Source organism: Halichoerus grypus, chromosome 2 (genome assembly GCF_964656455.1).
Source record: "Halichoerus grypus chromosome 2, mHalGry1.hap1.1, whole genome shotgun sequence".
Taxonomy (NCBI): Eukaryota; Metazoa; Chordata; class Mammalia; order Carnivora; family Phocidae; genus Halichoerus; species Halichoerus grypus.
Window position 1 is genome coordinate 68,504,262 of NC_135713.1, and position 8,439 is coordinate 68,512,700.

At 40.2% G+C, this 8,439-nt stretch overlaps 1 protein-coding gene across 3 annotated transcripts in view; it reads right to left on the reverse strand.

Moving 5' to 3' along the window:
- FER (FER tyrosine kinase) overlaps positions 1–6,750 on the reverse strand; it is a 418,533-nt gene extending 411,783 nt beyond the window's left edge. For 2 of the 3 annotated variants that reach the window (XM_036123015.2, XM_078066949.1), the window contains exon 1: positions 6,621–6,750. The gene's annotated coding sequence lies outside the window, so the exon portion shown is untranslated. The remainder of the gene's footprint in view (positions 1–6,620) is intronic. The other variant, XM_036123018.2, reaches the window with a different exon arrangement.
- Positions 6,751–8,439: the final 1,689 nt, after the last annotated feature.

An 8,439-nucleotide genomic window follows, 5' to 3' on the forward strand; every position in this document is an offset into this window, starting at 1 on the left:
ATAGAAAGCTAAAAGGCCTCACAAAGTGATGGTGCTTAACCAGAATATATACACTTAGAGTAAATTTAGAATGGATATGAAATGTGGCAGTGACTGGATCTGCATCGTTAGAAAGTCTACCATAAACCACAGATTCCACACTGAAAAAGAAAGGTGTTGCCTGAAAATGTTTCCTTTCCTCCTAGAAAATCTGAAAAACCTTAATGAAAGCTGAAATGATGGTTAACCTGTATAAGAAAGTATATAGAAAGCATGTGATTCTGAAGGAAATTTAGTTCAAGAGAAAGTGCGGACACTGTATAAACATTTTCATGAAGTAAGGGGTGGTACAGCGACTAGGGTAGATACTGATCCAGTTATTATCCAAACTGAATATTGGTAAGAGTGAAATGCATTTTGCTTTGTATAACATGAAATTAACAAAAGGGCCCCAGCCAACTAACGAGAAGCTGGCGAAGTCCTGCCAAGCTGGACACTCAAAGAGCAGAAAGGACACAAACTACAGAAGTGTTCAACTCCAAGGACAACATACCCAAGAAACAGCAGCAAGTGTTAGGCATTGCAGTGACCAAGAACTAACTCTTCATCTTTGTGACAATGCAGCAGCCTTTGTGATCAAATCAGAAATACTCTTGTTCTGCAAACCCCAGGACACAAGAGTCAAAAATAGGAACCTTTTCTGTAATATATACTAATGATGTAATGCAAAATTATCCAGACTTCATTTTAGAAGCAAAAAATTATTTAATAGAACTGTTAAGGGTCTGAAGGGATCACTTAAAATTTTTAATTAAATTTGACTGTATTTTATGGAGATAGTTGTATCGTAGATCCACAGAGCTTTGGAGAAAATACCACTTGTTAATAATGTTGAGGGTTCAATAAGCATAGGTTTTCTAAGTTTTCACCTTTATCTGTATATTATATACAAAACATCCATCCAGGATGTTTATTTAAAAGCACAGCAATGTAATTTCAAAGATACTTTTCTGAATGAACCAGTGTAAAGAGCATTTTTATACACTAAACACCTAGAATATAAATATTCTAGCATTAAGGGCTTCCCCTTCTCCTAAAACCATTGGTCCTGCGGCGCCTGGGTGGCTCAGTAGGTTAAGCATCTGCCTTTTACTCAGGTCATGATCTCAGAGTCCTGGGATTGAGACTCCTGTTGGGCTCCCTGCTCAGCAGGATGTCTGCTTCTCCCTCTCCCTCTGCTGCTCCCCCTACTTGTTCTGTCTCTCTCTCCCTCTCTTGCTCTGTCAAATAAATAAATAAATAAAATCTTTTAAAAAAATAAATAAAACCATTTGTCCCACTACAGAAATACTTTTTCTGCAAGTAAAATAATTTATACTGGAAAACTTCAATATTTCTAGAACAATTCATATTATTTTATTTACACTAAAGACCATGGAGTTATTGCTCACATATTTTTAAATGTTCATCATCAGTTACTCTGATTTTTAAATGTAAGACTCTTCATTATCAGTTACATAAAATTAATACAGGAATCTTTTCTTCTGTAGCATTACAAGATGGACAAGTGAAGAGGCCTTCGTTTCAGGAAAATGTAAGAGTAACTTGGGTCTCAACACTAGTACTGTAAGGTGTCTCAACGATTATCAACTACTAATAATAGTTATACACATTTTTAAATGACTTGCTTTCCCTGAGACATCAGAATAGATTCAGATTTATCCCCATAATGATGTCACTCTTAGTCATTTGCATTCTGATACGCTTTCTTGCGTGGGGATTGGGTGAGATGGAATTACACATAGCATGCTAGGAAACTGCACATTAGAATATGTCACCCATGTAAATATCTTGTACTTGAGTCAGACAAAAATTGAGAATCACTGACTTAGATACAAAATTTTGTTTTATTGCCAGATAAGACATAAAAACTATGTGGTCCAACTCCTAACTCTTTATACAGCTCAGTGCTTGTTTCATGATACCCTGGTCTGTGCATTTAAATTATAAGTGAGTGCTTTTTAGGAATTAGAATCCTACACTTATACAACACACATTTTGAAATGGGGATATTTATAAAATAATGGTCCCTAAAGAATAATCATACACATTAGTAGTAGCAGGAAAAGATTCATATAAGAGTTTTAAGTACTATTACCCCTGAAAATAAAGTTTAAGTTTTAAATAGGTTAAGTAAATGTGGTTTAAGGAAGGGAGGAATACTAGAGATTTAAGAAAGTAACATTTAGCTTTTCTGTACCACTTTTAAGCAAATATTTGTGGTTAAAATGAAAGGAATTTTGGGAAACCATCCACCAACAGATGATAATCTAAGGTGGAAGAAAAATAATTCAGGAATTCAGACAAACTAGACATATTTTGAGGTAAAAATCATTTAAAGTGAATTTCCAATTATCCCTACTGAGACGCGGCAATTGAAGAACTATAAAAGAACAGCTAGTAGGAGATAACACTAATTATTTCCTTTGTACAAATACAAATGTCATTTGATTTACTTAATGTACATTACTGAATATCCAAAGTCTAAAATTTGGGGACTTTTAGGATGGTAGAATAAACACAGAAATACTAGAAGAGATAAAATTAAAGCTACCACGTAGGGAACTGAATATGAAAGTTGAGAACTTCCTAAATTCAGACATTTTAGCTAGATTGTCTCATTCTTCTTCATGACAACCTTGTGAGGCAATCTTATTATCCTCATTTTACAGATGAGGAAACTATGATTTAAAGAGATTACATTAACTTGCCCAAGATCCCACAGAAGAAAATTCTGATTTGTGACTGAAACCCAATTAGCTTAGCTCCAAAAGAAATGAATCTTCTTTCACTACACCTTGCAACCTGGCAAAAAACACCTATATTAAAAATTTTAGCATTTTAATTAAAACCTTCAAAAGGAGGAAATGATATCAAGCTTATAGGAAGTGATGATATATAGACTAAATATTAGTCATTGTTTGATAAGTATATATAAATATTTAGGAAATAATTCCAAGTCATCCATGACATTTAATTTTATAAAACTAATTATCTAATATCCCCCAAAATGGAGAAATCTGAAAATTTTTGTAGAAAGGCACTAAGTAAACTTCATCTGACCTAGATATTTTGAACACAACGAAAAAACTTGAGAGGTCCCATATTTTGTCGGCCATACAGCAGTTTCACATGGGTAACTAGGATTATATTTATACTTATAATAATAAGAAGTGGGAAATTGCTTGTCAGATTTCTTTTGTTCTGACTCTAATCTGTCCTCTATTCATTCTTTTCCATTTTTCCTCCAGATCTTGGAGCTCTCTTCTAAATTACAGTAACCAAGTTTCAAGTTCAGGAACTGCAAGTTTAGGTGCAGGTGCAGATATACTACAATAAAGACCATAGTACTGCTATGATCGGTAGAGTGTTACAGAAGAAACAAAAGTTTCAATAATTTTCCAAAGTATTAACTATCATGGAATTATTGGTGACTTTTCTTCTCTATACTCTTTTGTTGTTCTTGTTATTGTTTTAATATAAGCTCTACACCCAATGTGGGGCTTGAACTCATGGCCCCGAGATCAAGAGTCCCATGCTCTACTGACTGAGCCAGCTAGGCACCCCATCTTCTCTATAGTCTATTTAGTTGATTTAACTTTTATAGAAAAGATAAAAATAGTAAAGAAAGAAGAAAAGAGGGAGGGAGGCAGGTAAAAAAAAAAAACTGGACCTTCAATTAAAAAATATTTAAACATTTTATTCTTTTTGAAGTTCTAAAACTATGACCTGCTTGTTCTTTTTAATCTCTCAGGTGGTGTGGTAAATTAACCATACATAAGCATGCCAAAGTCAAATGAGACATGGAGAAATAATATCAAGGCAATCTAAGATCTATAAATTCTGAGACATAGTTCCTAATTTCAATATTTAAGAAATTAGTTATATAAATGAGCTAAGAATGAAAAACAAATTTAGGGTATACTAAAACTGAAAAGCAGGATTCAAATACTTACAGAAGAATGCAGAAATTTCCTAAGTATGGAAAAATTACAAATATACACATACGTGAACTTATACCCATTTATTATTCTTTTATTATAAACTAAAGTTCTGTGTTAAAACATTCTTTTAGCAACACCATGAAACAACACCCAAGATAGTTGTGAGTCCTATCAAAATACTGAGTTAAATGTTTCTAGATAATTACTTCATTTTCCATGAAATAGTTCTACTAAAACTTCCCATTTATAGGCTTTCTTTTTCCATTACAAAAATATACTTATTCCAAAACAACATGCATAAGATTGATCCAACTTATTGTTTGTTACTGAAACACTGAATAATCGATAAATAACTAATAATCGAAACACTGAATAATCGAAAAAGACAGTCCTTTAGACCTGTCTTCAAAAGAAGATGCTCATTCAAAGATCAAGTATAAAACTATCATCTACTAATACAGGAGTCCAATTTTAAAACAAGCTTTTATTTGTATAACAAGTTCATTTGATTTCTTTTTTTTTTCTTATTACCAAAATGCAACTTACTCATCTGGGCCTTGATGTACAAACATGACTTCCTACTCACTCACAAGATTGCTTTGTAAGTCTCATGGAAATTAAATTACTATAGTTTTTATAAACACTATTTCCATCTGCAAATAGAAATTAAGCTCTTACGATATTTTGGTATGTTATATATTTATGCTGGTTTTCAAACTTGATCATTTCAGTTCCCCTTTTCCTTTATATTTACTATCTGTAACAGCTATCTGGGAAATGTTATTGCTGTGTAGACGGTTGGGTAGTTACTGTACAATTCAACCTTACTTCATTGTTTGAAAATTTTCATACATAGTAAAATAAAGGAGAAAATAAAATGGCAGCTTGAAAGTTCACAGACCAGAGTTATAACTATGTAATAGTTGAAGATGAAATGAAAGTGATTTGTCTACCAAGAGTGTGAATTCTTACTTCCAAACTACTGACATCAACCTTTAAAGTAGTGCAGAAGCTGCATTAACTGGACCCTAAATAATTTTACCTGTTACATATTTAATGCTGCCTACCATCAGTGCAGAAGAGAAACAGATCTTGACCAAAGGCCATTCAGGGGAAAAAAGAAAAAAAAAAAAAAAAAAAAAAAGACAGGTAAAAGGTTTCCAAGTATGCCTACATACTCTCTTAATATAGTCTCAGTACCTTTGGAAGTATAGTTCCCTTGGTTCAAGAGTACTAGCAAAAAAGATTCCTGGATTACAAAAGATTACATTCAGCCTTCCTTTGCATTCTGACAAATGTGTGGTTCTTGAATATTTCTTTCTAAAGACTACACAGGTATACCAAGACTACAACACTACACTCTTGAAATAATTACATTTTGCAAGGTTTTTTTTTAAATCCTATTCCCATTCCATTGGTTAAAAAGTGTTTTCTAGTCTTTTATCACTAAAATAGTTTTGGTATTTTACTGGTTTTTCCGTAACACTTTATACATAGTGACTCCACTGGGGAAATTGTTTTATTAACTTAAAATACCTGGAGAAAGAGGAAAATGGTACGACTGCACCTTTAGAGCAGTTAATGTCAAAGTGACAGACCACTATGAATGTATGCAGCTTTTTTTTTTTTTTAACCATTACGGCGAACGAAAATGAAAGACTAACAGCCTTAATAAATTATTAGATTTGGGACTGCACTGCACTAGAAATCAAGATCACAAATGTACAAAGTAAAAAACGACAACTTCACAGTTAATTTGTGCACAACGTACCCGGCCCGGCTCTACCAATACCAATACAATTATCGTTTCAGAAAGTTGATACCGAGAAGACTCTGAGGCAGAAAACTAACCCAGAGGTGCCTCGAAACACCTCCTCAACCCTAAATGGCCAAGAGAGTACAGAGCAGTAACTGCCCCGGTTGCATGAGCTTCACACTTAACAGTTTTTCTCTTGACAATGTCTTGGGGGTCACCTCTGGCCAAGACAGGAGCAGGGATCGAAGGTGGGGGATAAAAGCGGGAGGTCGGGAGGCTGATGCATGGGAGATGGTCTGGGGACGGGCTGCGCGGGTCAAGGGGGACTTCAGGGCCCGAGAGGTAGGATGGGATTGAGGGAACACCTAGGGGTTGGGGGTGGCCGCCCCAGCCGAAGGGCTGCGCCAGGAGAGGAGCGCTAGAAGACAAGGGGGTACGGGCGTGATGGGTGGTGCCCAACAGCACCGCTTACCCCGCCCCACACCCCGCAGCCCACCGACCCGGCGACGGGGCGGGGCCGCCGCGCCCGCCTCAACCCTTTCGCGCCGGCACCCGCCCCCTCAGCCTCCAGTCCCGGGTTGGTGGGAGGGGCCTGCCTCGCCGGGCCGGGTCTGCAGCCCAGCCCGAGCCCCAACCAGGAATGCTCTGCCGCGGGTGGAGGACGGGCGGGAGACCCTGCAGCCTGGGGCGGGAGTGGGGGTGGCCGAGGGCGGAGGAAGAGCCTTCGGCGCAGCCGCCGCAGCCAGGGCTGAGTCCCAGGCGCCCCCCTGCGGGCAGGGAGTGTTGCCCCCGTTCTCCGCTTGCCTGCCCTCCTCTTCCCCCCTCCCTCGGCGTTGCCCCGGGCAACAGCGCCAGCCGCCGGCGGCGCGAAACTCACCTACCTAGAACCTGACAAGCAGGAGCCCCTCAGACCCGGGAGCCAGTCGCCACCCCGCGTCACGGGGGCTGCCACAGCCAATGGGCGCCGCTGTCACGAGCCTCTGCGGCCAATCAAACTGCACTCCGGTCTTCGGGCACCCTCGAGGCCCCAGCCAATGGGCACGAGCTAGAGGCGGGAGCTGCCGCCCGGCCCCCAGCCCCCTCCTCCCCCACCTCCCAGGAGGCGGGGCGCGGCCGATTGGCTCTGGACCCGGAGGGGTGGGATTCGGGCTCCAGGCCAGGTGGGCGCGCGCGGACCCGGGGCTGCGGGCGCGGCGAAAGGAGGCGTGGACCTGTGGCTGCCGCCCTCTGGGTCCGCTACCCAGCTCGGGTGGGGTCTCGAAGTCCTCCTGTTCGTACTGCCCTCCTGGTCCCTCTGACCCCGCTCCTCTCTACCCGGCGTCCAGGGCTGCGGGGGTGGGAGTGAGGGCGGGATGGGGCCGGAGGCGGACGGCGGCGTCACAGGAAACTTTGGGAGGCTCGCCTGGCCGCGACCGGGAAGTGGCCGGGCCGGGGGTGATAAGCTGGGGCCGTCTGGAAGGGACTACCCGGCCGGTCGGCAGCCGGAAAAGAATTCGGAGGGTGGGGGCGGAGTCGTGATTAAAATGTTAAGTGTGCCCGCGGGGTGCTGGGCGATCCCGGGTGCTGAAATCTCGAAGAACGGAAGCCGCTTTGGGGCCGCGACCCCGCACCCCTGAATACGCACTTTTCACCCTCAGAATCATTCACCTTTTCTTGTACATTTTAGTTGCATCAACTATAACATTGATACTTTTAGAATGGTTTTCGGCTAAGGCAGGAACTGTGTCTTTCTCATTCCTGTAATTCCCAGTGCCTGAGACTGTCTTTTAAAAAAGAGGGTTAGACACTCAATTCTGGAATTGGGATGGATGCTGTTAAGCGTACAGCAGGTCCTGAGAGTGGTCCCCTGTAATAATAAGCCCTTACCTCTTCCAGAGTCTAGAATGCGCGAAGAACCCAAATTGGTTTGCTCTTCCAGTGAGGATTGTTTCAGAAGCGTCCTTCCCCAAAAGAACTTAGTGGAAAATGAGTAATGTGAGCTAAACAAAGATAACTAGGTGATCTGTAACAGTATGATAGGTGTTATTAGTCACTGTTCGAGGGTGTGTTCCTGTAGCCGACTTTTTAAGGCATTGTATCCTGTACATTGGTTGAACCACATTCTTTGCTTGGGGCAAATTAATGTTAACCCCATCTCCACCCTCCCCCTCTAAAACTTTTGAATTACGTGGAAGCCAAAGAGGAATGGTGAATTTTTTTTTTTCGACAGTGTTAGTTGTTTAACCGTAGTGAACAGCTCTACACATAAATCTTAAATTGGACTTTTCTTGTCCGCTGTTTCAAAGTCAAAAGAAAGCAAAACATGCTGTAAAGACAAAAAAAAATTTAAATAAGAGGCTTAATTCTTCCTCTTAAAGATGTGAGAAGAGATTCCCCTCTCTCTGAACATTTGTCTTAGAAAACCTGTAATTGTTGAATACATTCTTATTTCTTTGAATTGTATATACATCCTCTTTAAAACTAGTTAGGTCTCTGTCAGCTAATGTTTTGTCAGCTTTACATTCCAGGAATGTCTTTAAAGACTTGGGAGATATCAAGATATCACTCTGAAATGTGAACATCAAGAGACATACCAGCCCCCAGAAATGGATAAAGAAAATGTGATATATAATTATAAATATCTATATAGATAGATAGATGCACATATACCCAATGAGATACGATTCAGCCAGAAAAAAAGAATGAAATCTTGTCACTTGC